The 13,829-nt window shown below is 49.4% G+C and overlaps 2 pseudogenes; one reads left to right on the forward strand and one right to left on the reverse strand.

Annotated features, from left to right (window-relative positions):
- The first annotated feature begins 3,731 nt into the window (after positions 1 to 3,731).
- LOC112317235 (protein FAM204A-like) lies at positions 3,732 to 4,614 on the forward strand (annotated as a pseudogene).
- A 1,812-nt stretch (positions 4,615 to 6,426) lies between these two features.
- LOC112317236 (large ribosomal subunit protein uL23 pseudogene) lies at positions 6,427 to 6,946 on the reverse strand (annotated as a pseudogene).
- Positions 6,947 to 13,829: the final 6,883 nt, after the last annotated feature.

Consider the following 13,829-nt stretch of genomic DNA (forward strand, 5'->3'; position numbering starts at 1 on the left):
TCTCCAGCCCACTGGCCCCCAACCTTGGGTTTGCTGTGCAGCTGGCCCTCACTGCTAGTGCTCAGCCAAGAGGTGATTGAAAGGAGGGAAGTTACTAAGAAGCAGACGTGACCTTATTGTCTTGTTGTACAGTTGAGAGATCAAAGCTTAGTGAGGTTATGTAATTGGCAAAACTGGAATTTGCCTTTCAGTTCCAGTTCTAAAGTATAGGCTCTTTCCAAACTAACATCACCTCAGGCAACTCATTTAACCCTTCCGAGGGTCAGAGTTCCCATTTGTCAAAAAGAGGAACATACACTTCCTGCTTACCTCCCGGGGTGGTTGTTGTAAGTGCCTGACATAATAGGTAGAAAACCACTTTAGGGCTGTTACAAATGCAGGTGAATGACACCAATGCCCACCTTCAGAGCTGACGCTGACACACACACCCAGATGGTTGGAGGCCACGTAGCATCTGATGGAATCATCTGATTGTACCACAGGTGGTGGCTGAGCCAAAGTCTGCTGCTGCTGGTCCCCAGGCTTCAGGAGCTGGCAGAGCTGGGCAGGAACGTCGCTGCTGCGCTCCAGTGGTTCTCCCATGTTCACCGTCAGGTACGCGGGGCCCAGTTTGTGCATGACCAACCTTGCAAGGCTGCGGGGGAGGGTAGAGGAAGCACTGCCAGGAAAGGGAGCTGCCAGCGGCCATAGGGGCAGAGCTGAACACACAGGAGGAGGGCAGCCACGGGCCTGAAGCAAGAGCCCAGTTGACCTGCACGGCCCAGGACCTAGCCGAGGTGCAACAGGGCCCAGGAGTGCTGTACCCAGTGGTGGAGGAGAGCCTGCTGATTAACTGGCCTCACCATGAAGACAGGGAAACTGAGGCCCAGAGACTGGCTTGTCCAGAAATCACTCAGCAGTTAGGAACCTGAGATTGACTAAAAACCCTGGATAAAATGTAGAAAGCATCACTACAGTGGCAGCCACCAATCACGTCAGCTGTGGATGACCTTGGATGACCTTGGAGCAGCATCCCTCATCCCTTGCCTCTGAGTCCTGCCCCTGGGGGTGATGACACCCTGCCCTGGAATGGCCATTTAATGTCCTCAGCCATCTCTATCTGGAAGCCCTGCACAGCAGGGGACGACCAGATCACTGGTGTGCCGTAAGAACACCACACACGGGTAAATAGGCCCAAGTACATTGTCCTCGCTTTGCACCTCTCTCTTTTCTTTCCTTTTTTTTTTAAACCTCACCCAGGAACTTTTTTCCCACTGCTTTTAGAGAGAGAGAAAGAGGTAGGGAAAGAGAGAGAGAGAGAGAGAGAGAGAGAGAGAGATGTGAGAGAGCAACATCTATCTCTTGCCTCCCATAGGCGCCCTGACCAGGGATCAAACCCAAACCCTAGGCATGCGCCCTGACCAGGAATCAAACCCGCAGTCTTTCAGTTTATGGCATGATACTCCAACCAACCGAGCCACACTGGCCAGGGCTCTCCTTTCTTAGAGAGAAGATGGTTTTGAGTAGATAATCTTTACATTCTGTTCTAACCTATGATTCTACTTTCTCCAAGGGCGACAGGTTACCTCAAGTTAAGGCAGCGCCTCCCCTGTTTCTAGGCCGCCGAGCCGAGGGGGCCCCCGTGAGCAGGAGCCAGCCCTTCCCAGGTGCTGGCAGCTGGGAGTAATCGCCTGCCAGGTTTCAGAGTCATCTGGGTGCCCTGTCTGGACTGGAATCAGCAGACTGGCAACCACTTAGGGCCTCATTCATGCCCATAGGAGAGGTCCACCCTGAAGCAAAAGAGGCTTCCAGTCTGGCCTTCCCTCTCCTTACATCCTGCCCTTGGCCCTGACACTGGGTGTAACTCAGGAAGAGGCTTCCTCATCCTTGTCTGCCATTGCTCTGAGCCCCCAGATTCAAACCTATACCCTCTCATGCCCGCAAAGAAATCCCATGGGTCTTCCAACCGAACCCTACCTCTAATTGTCCCTGAAGTGTACTTCCTGCCCCCTCTCTGCCTCCGCAGGGCACTTACCGAGTCCAGCCATCTCTGTCTTTCTGCCAGGGTTCTAGTGTGTGAGACCCTGTGTGATCTGGCATCTTCCTAACTTTCCTGGCTCATTTCTCCCCTTGGGTTTGTCATCCTGCCCACAGCCATGCGGAAGTGGTCAATGTTCCCCAGCATGGCCGTGACACCCCAGTCCTCCTGACTTTTGATCCAAGCTCATCTCCTGGCCAGAGGGCCCTTCCCCATCCTGTCTGCCTGCAACTCCTACTTGACCTTAAGATCCCGTTTTGAAGTCGCTGCCACTGCGGCAAAGTCAGACGTTCCCAGCTCCGTGCTCCCCAAGTACTTCACATATATGAATACATATACAGCATCAAAGTGCTTTAAACATCTGCCTCCATCACCAGACCTGTAGGCTTCTGTGGGAGGAGCCTGACTCAGAGTGACGTCCTCTGTGTGGGGCACAGGCTGTGTGCCCTTTAGACACTGGTGAAAACCCCAGGGAGAGCTCTGAGGACAAGATTAGTCCGAGCAGGGGGCTCACACCTGACCTCGTGGCCCCACTGCTGGGCTGAGCAGCCGGTCCTCTCCAGAAGTAAGTGTGGGGTAGTGGGAAGCCATGCCCCGGGGCTGGAAGACCTTCCAGAAGCCAGGCTTTGATGACCTTGAGGCTGTGTCAGCCCAGACTAAGAGACCTTTTCGCTCCATCCACCTGTTAGCACGACTAAACAACCACATTATTTTTCTTTCTTTAATCCTGAGGTCAAAGGCTCTCTATGTGGTGTGTGCAGGGCATGCAGCTTCCACCCTGTGCTTCTCAAATATCAGTCATAAAGGACCATCTTAAAAAACAGAAATCCAACCCATCAGGGGTCAACACTTCCGTAAATATAATGAAAACGAATCAGAAAACTGAAAGCCAAAAAACCCCCCCAAAACAACAACAACAAAAAAACAGTATCCAAGACCAGAGTTTTTATTATTAGAGTGAGCAGGCATACAATTTCCCCATCAGCTTTCTACAAACACCTCTAAAGCCTTACTCTCGATTCCTGTACTTACCTCAGCGTGGCCAGGTAACAGACAATTCGCGCCCAGGTGCCGCTGTGAGGCCGGCACTTTGAGCAGGACTGGGCTGTGCTGCAGAGACCAGGCCGCAGTCCCAGCTCCCGGAGGGGCAGGCACTATGGAGGAGGCCCCGGAGAAAACAGGCCTGGGAACCCCTCACTCTGTGATCCGCTTCACTTCCGAACCTCTCGGTCCCCAGACTCTCATCTGTGACTCGGACTGTTATTAGAGCAATCAGGAGACTTTACATTGTCCAATGAAGACCAGCTGAACTGGAACGCGGCTGTGGCCGTGATCTGTAGTTGCTAAAAGCACTCTCCAGGCTCAGGGGATGAAGGACCTGTCTGCACACCAAAAGGTCACTGGTTTGATTCCCAGTCAGGCCAGGTCCCCAGTTGGGGGTGTGCAAGAGGCCACTGATCGACATCTCTCACACCAACGTTTCCCTCCCTCTCTTTCTCCCTCCCTCCCCCTCTCTCTAAAATAAATAAATAAAATCTTTAATGAAAAAATCCTTCTCACTCTCAAAACACTAATGAGCATACAGAACACAAATAGCTATCTGGAGTATGAAAATTCTAAGAGGGGTTTCGATTTGGGGAGAAATGTCTGAAATGGCTTCTTACGGGTAGGGTGAAAAAAGAGAGGTTTGGGGGTGCGCTCCTGATGAAGAAAGATGTGGAGTGGGCTGCTACCTCCGGGCTCAGGTGAAAGTGAGGTTGAGTTGAATTATGAAGATGAAGACATAGAGAACTCTGGGCTTTACTTACAGGGACATAAAGAAGATGGGATCATTACAAAAACTGAATTTCCCTACAGATGCACCAGAAACTGAAGCAAAGGCAAGTGTAAATGTATAGTAAGAGTGCCCTTCTAGAATTAAATTTCAAGAATTGCATAAAAAAACACTCAACTTCAAGACTCAAAAGGAAAAGAAGAAAACACTCCAGAAAGGATAAATTGAAAAATGAAGAAGAATCTCACAGTGGGCAGTCCTCCAACAAAACCCAGGGGAAGGAACTTAGTATTTTGGAGTCAATGACAGCTTTGAACCCCTTGTTAAAAAGAGAAAAATGAACCCGGAGAAATCCATCTTTGAAAAGAGCATAGACCAGGCTGTGGAAAGAGTGGAATACAATGCCCTGGCTGGTGTGGCTCAGTGGTTGAGTGCTGGGCTGAGAATCAAGTGATCACTGGTTCGATTCCCAGTCTAGGGCACATGCCTGGGTTGCAGGCCAGGTCCATGGTGGGGGGAATGTGAGAGGCAACAACACATTGCTGTTTCTCTCTTTCTCCTTCCCTCTATCTAAAAATGAATAAATAAAATCTTTTAAAAAAAGAGAAAGAGCAGAATAAGGAGAAAGCTGAGGAACTCAGCAAACAGCTAGCTACCCAAGAGTGTGGTGTAAAAACTGCCAAAGCGAATGCCCGCCATGACTTTGTAAAAGCCGAAAAGGAAGCTAAAGAGCCACAGGTTGCTAAAAAAAAAAGAAGAGACTTGCATGGGGATCCAAGCCAAGAAGAGATGGGAAACCAAGCGCAACATGGAATGTATATAACATGCCGGAGTTCTTCAAGACATAGTGTCTTTTCTTGAGTTTTTACTGGAGTCTTCAATTGCTCTAGTGACTGAAAAGATATTCATGGTTATGTTAAATATGTCAGAAAATTGATAGAAGTAGAAAAAGAGAAGCATAAAATTTGGGTGTTGATTATCAAAACTTTTTTAAAAAGATCATATTTATTTATTTTTAGAGAGAAGGGAAGGGAAGGAGAAAGACAGGGAGGGAAACATCGATGTGAGAAACATCAATCAGTTGCCTTTCACCCACCTCCAATTGGGGACCAGGCCCCACAGACCAAAAGGTCACTGGTTTAATTCCTGGTCAGGGCACACAGCTGCATTGTGGGCCCTTATCCTGAATGATGATGAAGTGACGGTGATGGAGGATAAGATTGATGTCCTCATTAAAGCAGCTGGAATAAATGGTGAACCTTTCTGGTCAGGCTTGTTTGCAAAGGCTCTGGCCATTGTCAACATGGACAGCCTCATCTGCAATGTAGGGGCTGGTGGACCCCGCCCTGGGAGCTGGTGCTTCACCCCCTCCATCTCTGCCACCCTGGAGGAGGAGGAGAAAGTGGAAGTGATAGGGGAACTCAAGAGTTAAAGATTTTAGCCTTAGCTAATGGGCCTAAGTGACTAATGCAGGTGGAGAGTTGCTATTCTAGGAACTGGAATGCATGAAGACGTGACTCCAGGAGGTGGAAAAGCAAGTCAACCTTTGTGCTTGGGGCGTCTACAAGCCTTGGGGACAGTATTTGAGCCATTGTGTTCCAGGGAGGGAACGTCTGTGATGCAGATAAAGAACTTTGATCCACACGGAAAGAAGTACTAGGAAAATTGCCCTGACTGCAACTCTTACTCAACTAGCCCTTTTTTCTAACCCCCTTACTCACCCTTTCTTCTCCTTATAAAAAAGGTCAGCTTGAGATGAGAAGTTAAGACAGTTTTTAGGGTACACAACCTGCCGTCCTCTCAGACCACCGGCCATCTGAATAAAGTGCCCACAAAGATTTGATCCTTGTCTCTACTCATTGTTTCTGGTAGTGACAGGCAGCCTGAATACCAACTTTTCTGGTGTCAAAATGAAACAGGGTGCAGCCAAGAGGGGAGCCCCACATAGGGATTTGTAATGGGGTCGAGAACTCAAGGTGTCCAGGAAATATTAGAAAAATATATATAGGATGTCCTCACCCCCACAAGCCTGAGCTGGGGGAAGGGACACATGGAGCAGGGCCATTGAGAGCTGTTTTATATAGCAACAGCTTTGCAGCTAACCTCTGGCATGGTCATTTAACATATCTATAACCTTTAACTGGTTTCATAGATATGTTAAATAGCTGTGGCCATGCTTTGAACCAGGGGGATGGGAGTGACTTCCACCCAGGATGTAACTGGGAAGCAACTCGCCCTGGTTACAGCTCCTGCGTGAGAGCTTGGAGAATATTGGCTCTATGCCATGGGGCCACACCTGCCCAGACTTACTATGGCAGCCCAGGAAAGCTGGAAGAATACGGGGATGCTGGCAGGTGTAACTGACTGGAGGAGGAGTCAGACATGGGGCTGCAAAGGAAGACTGGTGCTGGGATTTAAACCCAGGCATGGCAGCCATACCAGGAGAGGACCACACTGCTTGGGCAGAGAAGCAAGAAAGGACCACACGGTTTTGGGGGAGTAGGGGGAAGAGGACCACACAGCTTTGGTGGAATAGGGGGAGAGAACCACGCGGCTTTGGCAGAGTGGGGACCCTGTGGCGGCGACACTGCTGATGGTGCCAGAGCCTGAATCACGGGGCTTCTACTTCTTTTTTTTTTTAGTATAAAATTTTTATATTTAGAATTAGCCAGCTGGACTCAGTTTAGATGATCCCAATTTTGTTGGCAACATCCAAAGCATCATAGTCTGGAGCCAGTCAAACATATGCCTTCTTCTCCCTATCAGGCCTGATCAGGGTATTGACCTTGGCCACATCAGTATCATACAGCTTCTTCACAGCCTGTTTGATCTGGTGCTTGTTGGCCTTGACATCCACAATGAACACAAGTGTATTGTTGTCTTCTGTCTTCTTCATGGCTGACTCAGTAGTCAGGGGGAACTTGATGATGGCGTAGTGGTCAAGCTTGTTCCTCCTGGGGGTGCTCTTCCGAGGATATTTAGACTGCCTTCAGAGCTTCAGTGTCTTAGGCCTCCTGAAGGTGGTTGTCATGTGGATCTTCTTTTTTTTTGTGGCTGTGGACGCCTTTTAGCACTGCTTTCTTTGCCTTCAAAGCCTTTGCCTTGGCTTTGGCTTTGGGAGGGGCAGGGGCTTCCTTCTTCGCTTTGGGCGCCATCTTCATGAAAAGGCAAACTTCTACTTCTTTTCCTGAGATACAGTACCCCAGACTGGGCAGAGGGAGAAGGAAGGACTGTGTGCATTCGTGGGTATTCTAAAGAACTTTAGTATTTTAATGAAGACATTAAGTCATTACTCTAAGTCTGTATATCTTTTAAATAAATAATTTCTTTCCTTTTCACCAGTCTATGGCATTGAGAGACGTCTTTCCTCTGGCAGCGGGCATTGCGAACCTAGTAGGAGGGGTGTACCCCCAGAGAGAAAGGGGGAATCCTTCCTGTAATAGTATATTGTGAACCCCCCCTGTCTGTTCTGTAACAAGAAGAATCTGAGGAGTCTGGTGATGACATAGGCTTTGGTCTTTTTAACTACACCTGTTTTATAACACATTCGATAAAAAGCTGAACTAAAAAAAATAGAGAAAATAAAGTATGTGATGATTCTTAGAAGAGAAAATGGTATAATTACATTAGAATGTTATAACACAAGACAATATAACTTTGAAACGTCTTTTAAAATAAAAGTCTGGGCGCACTGACCCAGAGGGTCTAAAGTCCTCCCATTATGTACATTGATCCCCACATCCAGGTTGCATTACTAGTGATGGCAAACCCCAAACTTCTGAGCACTGCGCACATCGCAGAGGCCTTCAGTCCCTCCCACAGTCTCCAGCACTAGGCCAGTCTCTTCCGAAGTCCTGATCTGTCCACCTGCCACTCCTTGGCTCGCTGTCATCTCAAACCTGTCTTAAGAAGCTACCAGCTCACCCCAGGCACTGCAAGAGAGTTTATGAAGAGGTAACTGGTGCAGACTGTGGTTCGGGTCGTCCCTGCTCTTGTACCAACTCCCAGCATGTTGTCGAGACCCTGAGGCTGCTCTGACTGTTGGGGAACTCCTGAGCTGAGTGAGGAACTCCTCCTTTCTCACCGGGTATCCAGCCCCCGAGTGGGCCTGTCTGAAACAGCCACAGCAGCACCTCCAAACGTCCTGTCCCTCCCCGCAGGGGCCTCCTGCCTCTCTGAGCTCCCCATCTTGCCCTGCTTCACTCAGCTTGCACAGTCGAAACATAGACGTGGCATCCTGTCACCCCCTGCTGAAAATCTTTCCCACTGTACTTAGCATAGTCCAAACTTGAAGATTGCTTTCTGGTTTTGAAAGGTCAAGTTCTTTCCTGCTTCATGGCCTTGGCCCAAACTGCTTGCTGGCTTTGCTGAAAATGTTCCTGCTTTCCCCCTGCCCAGGTCTGGCTCAAAAGCCATAGCTCAGAGTTTTCCCTGACCACCCTCCACCACCATGACCACTCTCATTCTCTACCAATATTTCACCTCCTTATCTCCTTCGTAGCAGTTGTCACACTCTGTTTACCAGCTTATTGTCTCCCCCCGACTAGACTCAAAACTTCCTGACCGCAGGGACCAGATCCATTTGCTCACTACTCTATTCCTAGCCACGTGTGGGCAGTTATTTGTCGAATGAGTGAATAATGTACATGTACATAGTTGTAACTGGTGACTGCCTCCACTGGCCTCCCACCCCACATTCAAGGCCCAGCACTGCTATTAAGGATCCACATGGGCAGGTAACAAGAGGGGCTGAAGCCAGGGAGGGTGCTGCCCAATATTCTCCAGGGTATAGGCTCTGAGTGACCCTGGGGGACTTCACATTCTTCATCATCCACAAAATTCCTGGTAATTAACCAGGAAGGTAAGTTTCAGATTCATCCCTCCTCCCTGGGAGAACTGCTCAGTGAGCTGGTAGGAAGGATGGTTCCTCCTCTGCCCGCCCCTGTGACGACGTCCCAGCTGGACAGGACAGAAGAGGAGCTCGGTCAGCACTGCTATAGTCCCAGCGATGTTCCCAACACCCACACGTTGCAAGTGTCCTCTACGTGTCAAGATACTGTGGTGACTTCTATCCGTTTCCATGAAAACGGTCCCCCAACCTGACTTGGCCATGCTATAGCATTCTGTTATTAGCAACATCAGTGGTTTCCTGTTTTCAAGGAATGTTTTATGTCTTTGATCTCCCTGACTCAGCCAACCTAATGCTATAATCAGCCAACCTACTCATCTCTGCGCTGCTCTGGGGGAAGAAATAGAAAGCGTATCAAGTAGCTAGCATTTAGAACGGTGCTGGCTGCTTTCCACATATTACCTCATGGGTGAGACACTACCTGTGCGGTAGGTCTGTCATTTCCATTTTACAGCAGAGACAACAAGCAATGTGCCCCCAAACCGCAAAGGTGGTAATGGAAAGGCACTGAGTTCTTTGTCAGGACAGATTGTGTTCTTAAGTCCTAAGGGTATGTGATGAGAGATTTGTATTCGGGTTAAACTTGGACATCCTATGTAATCTATGATCAGGTCAGATTTCGCCTGAGAGGACGCAATGTTAATATAGTCAAACAACATCTGTCTATCAGCCAGCAGATGCGCGTTGGGAGGTCTTGGCCTGGGTGAAATGAGATCAGAGGAATTTACATGGCCTGGAACGAAAGCCGCACTGGATGAAACGCCAGGTGGCTTGAGTTCAGGCCAGCCCCTTCACCTCTCTGGGCCTAAGCTTGCCTGATAGTAAAACGAAGAGGTAGAATTAGATACCACTTGCAAAGTCCCTTCTAGCTCGGATGTTCTGCAACTGACAGGTATTACCAGACTTCCTGGCTCCAAGCCACAAACACCCCAGGTCCCCATTGCCTCAGATTTTCCCACCCATCCCGGTTGCCCCCATCCTGCTCCAGGTTACAGGTGCTCTCCAGCTGGTCTCTCTTTCAGTCTCCACTAGTTCTGGTCCATCCTGTGGATGCTACCAGACTGGTGTTAAGAGGCCAAGAAACTGGTCTCTCTGGTAGTGACCACACCCAAAGCTGCAACCCCACCCTCCAAGCCCTCCAAGGGCTGGTGACAACGCAGCCTCTTTCCCCCCCACCCAATAGGAGTTATTGGCTGAATATTTATTTATTTATCATTTAAAAAATATTTTATTGTTTATGCTATTACAGTTGTCCCAATTTTCCCCCTTGGCCCCCCTCCACCCAGCCCTACCCCTAGCCTCTTTGTTTTTTAACTAACCCCATGCACAGGTAACTTTTGTGACCTCCTTCCTCGGCTAGAAAATACAGAGAGTGGAGAAGGTCCCGCTGAAAATGCCCTAACTCTGGGACAGCCAGACTGACTTGTCTGCAGCCTCTGGTGTTCTGCGGCCCCCAGCTGCCTACTCACTGTTCTGTCCAGACGTCTCGGGAGCCACTGAAGGTCTGGCAGGTGGAGAGAGTGGGAGGGTCTATGGCCACGACCTGTCCCAGCTCTGTGATACTTCGAATGGTGTCTCACCCCCTCAGGTCTTCACCTGCAAAAAGGGGAAAGTCGTTCTGTCCTGCCTCCATTACAGGTTTGTTGAGAAAATCAAGTGAAGGGATTCCTCCGAAAGGAACCCCTCCCTCCATTTCTCCCTCCCTTCCTTCCTTTCCTTCTTCCTCCCTCCCTCTCTCCCTCCTTTCCTTCCTCCTTCCTCCCTTCCTTCCTAAAACAACAATCCTATGTGCCAGGCACTTTCCTGGGTATTGGTTATATTGTAGTAAGTCAGACAGACTTGGTTCTTGCCCTCAAGGAAGCTCCTACAGTGTAGTCCAGCGCTATCTAAGTGCACTTTCCGGGATGATGGAAACTTAGTAGCCGCTGTTCACATGTGGCTACTGAGCACTTGACACGTCTGGGCGGGTCATGATGGGTAGTCACTCCCCAGACCTATAACTTCTTCTTTTTAAAAAATTTTTACTTATTGCTTTTTAGAGAGAAAGAGAAAGGGAGAAAGAGAGAGGGAGAGAGAGAGACAGAGAGAGACATCGATTTGTTGTTCCACTTATTTATGTATTCATTGGTTGATTCTTGTATGTGCCCTGACCAGGGATCCAGCCCATGCTCTAACCAACTGAGCTACCCAGCCAGGGCTGTCACTTCTTCAGTGGAAGGTTTTTAAGCCAGCCCTGTCCATTGTTCTTATGCATCTAGGTTAACACACCTTTGAAATGCCTGGAGTAATACCCCAGGAAGGCCTGCCCACCTTCGCGAGAGCACATACTCTTAACATACCCTATAATTTGATCTCTGCCTTGTTCCTTCCATCTTCACATAATCTTCCTTAAGTTCCCTCCATAATTTCAAGTGCATAGGAGAAACTGCAAAACTGTCTTTCTCCGGAGCATTTGAGACCTTACTTCCCAGGAATTGTCATCAGTTTGCTTCAGATAAAGGCTTTTAAAAATTTTTAGTTATTGATTTGAGGGGGCAGGGAGAGAAACATTGATTTGTTCCACTCATTTATGCATTCATTCATTGGTTCTCGTATGTGTCCTGCCCAGGGATCGAGCCCACAACCTTGGTGTATTGCGAGGATGCACAATTCAACTGAGCTACCCGGCCAGGGCTGGCTCGGGTAAACTCATAAAAATTCTCAACCGGTTTGGATGTTTCTTACATCAGCACATAGCTCATGTGACTGAGGATCTGGATTTTTAATTTTCTTCAATTTTAACAAATTTAAATTAAAAAAAACCCCACATGGGGCTGTGGCTACTGTATTGAATAGTGTAGGTCTAGGCATCTAGGGATTAGGAAGACATCAAAAATAAATAAATTTATGATTCCTCAAAAAGTTAAATGTAGAATTACCACATAACTGAGCAGCTCACTCTAGGTATATGCTCCAAAGAATTGAAAATAGGTATTCAAACAAATGCTAGTACGTAAATGTTTATGGCAGTAAAAGGTGGACACGGTCCAAATGTCCATGAAGGGATAAGAGAATGCAGGATGTCCATACAATAGGATATTATTTGGCAATGAAGGCCTGGTCGCTGGGGTTCCCTCCCCTGAAGATTCTTCAGCCTAGGGAGTCCTCTGAAAATCAGCACCTCTCTGCTCAGCTCACTTCTGGCTGGCCCCATGGGGGAGAAAGTAAGTCATGCTCTTGGAATTGACTCGAGTGGATGTCCAGGCTGCTGGTTCGTGTGGCTACCTCGAGGGAGAGGCTATTCCCAGGCAAAGAAGCCGAGAAGCAGCAGAGCTGGGGGGAGCACGAGCTCGGTGTGACACATGAGCTCTGAGGATCCTGTGCGCCTTCCCGATGATTGCAGTGTTGCCCCGGGCTCCGTCAGATGGGCAGCAGGAGCTAAGGCCCAGGAGGGTGGTGGAGGTGCCCGGCAGCGGTGACTGGCAACACACCAGAGGAGGCAAATGGTGACCCTGCCATTTGCATAGTGAGTCACACTTTGTAACACACTTTCACCGACTTCCCATTTGATTTTCACCACCACCTGTGGTTGGCCAAGCCAGCTGGCTTCCTCCTCATTTTACAAGATGAGCCCTAGAGATTAATTGCTTCAAGGTCATCCAGTGAGAGTTAGGGTCCAGGTCTCCAGACCCCTAGGCTCTGAGATCTTTGTCCTGAGGCCTGGTGGCCTGTCCCCTCATTCCCCCTGGAGACTCCCTGTCCCCCCTCCCCCCGCCCCGCCAAAGGGTTCTCTCTCAAAGAGGGTTTTCTGCTAATGCTAGGGTGGTGATGGAGGTGCAGGGGGAATGATCATCTTTAATCAGGGAGTTTCCTAGATGAACAAGGCTGTCCTTGGCCTTGGAATGTCAAGATGTCAAAGTCATCTGGGCACAGATGCTTCCGGAACTGCCCTTTCGGGGCCAACAGCCAGGACGTAGTCAGGCCTGCCTCTAGCCCCCAGATGACATGCATCCACCACCAAGGTGCCCACCAAGGCTCCTGACAAAGCCAGTAGTGCTTGACTCTGCCAAGAGGCCACAGGGCTGCTGCAGAGATCTGGACCGTTTCCTGTGGTTCCCACTGCAAAACTGCAGACAGAGCGAGCAGATGGGTCTCTGAGGCAGGTGGGGTCCACGAGGGCAATGTAGAGGGCAGCAAAATGACCCCAGTCAAACAGATCCAACCTTTGACCTGAGCTATCCCAGGCTTAGCCTGAGTCTTTAAGACCGGACCCAACAATAGCTGGGCCTTTGTCCCTGCCCTTACCTGGCACAGAAAATGCCAACCCAGAAAGAGCATCACCCGCTGTCCCCCATCTCCACTGTTTGCCTCTCTGAATGGTCCCTAAATTTACCTTTGCTAAAGGGATCAGAGATGAGAGGCTGTGGGTTCACTTGGTGAGAGGCTACAGATCCTCAGATTTGGGCCCATCTTTCCCCTCTGGGGCTCGTGACCCCCACGAAAGAATGTTCACCCTCTCCCCAACTGGGACTCATGCTGACCCTCAGCCAGACAGGAATTCAGTGAGGGGGAGGTTTCCCACTGTCACAGGCTCTGACACTAATTTACTGAGTGGCCTTAAGTAGGAGCCCTTCCCTCTGCAAACCTCCAGGTCCTTATCAGAGGAACGAGGCACCTAAGACCCTCTCTGCCTCTGGAATCTTCCAGCCCAGCGGCTCAGAACAGTCAGCCCCAGGGCATCCACCATGCAGGAACATTGTGCCCACACCCAGGCCTTCATACCTCTGCCTTTTTCTGGGCAGGGAATACCATGGTAGGGGAGCAGACATATTACCGATGGCTTGGGGCACCCAAACCAATCGGACTTTGTCACTGTCATCTGAGAGGGTGAAGGCATCTGGACTAAAGGCCTGGGCCACCACCACCCCACCGCACCTGCTCCCTACAAATCACAAAACACACAGATCTCCTCCTGAAGCTTAATGATTATCACAGGCAGGTGGTTGAGAGCCCCTGGGTCCACGTGGCAGGGGTAGCGGGCCAACAACCACCTCTACCTACATCATCTCCTTTAGTCGCCCATCAGAGCTCCGTGGAGGGGCTATTATTTCTATTTTGACCACATGAAGAAGGAGAGACGAAGACAAGTG

Source organism: Desmodus rotundus, chromosome 5 (genome assembly GCF_022682495.2).
Source record: "Desmodus rotundus isolate HL8 chromosome 5, HLdesRot8A.1, whole genome shotgun sequence".
In the NCBI taxonomy this organism is placed as follows: domain Eukaryota; kingdom Metazoa; phylum Chordata; class Mammalia; order Chiroptera; family Phyllostomidae; genus Desmodus; species Desmodus rotundus.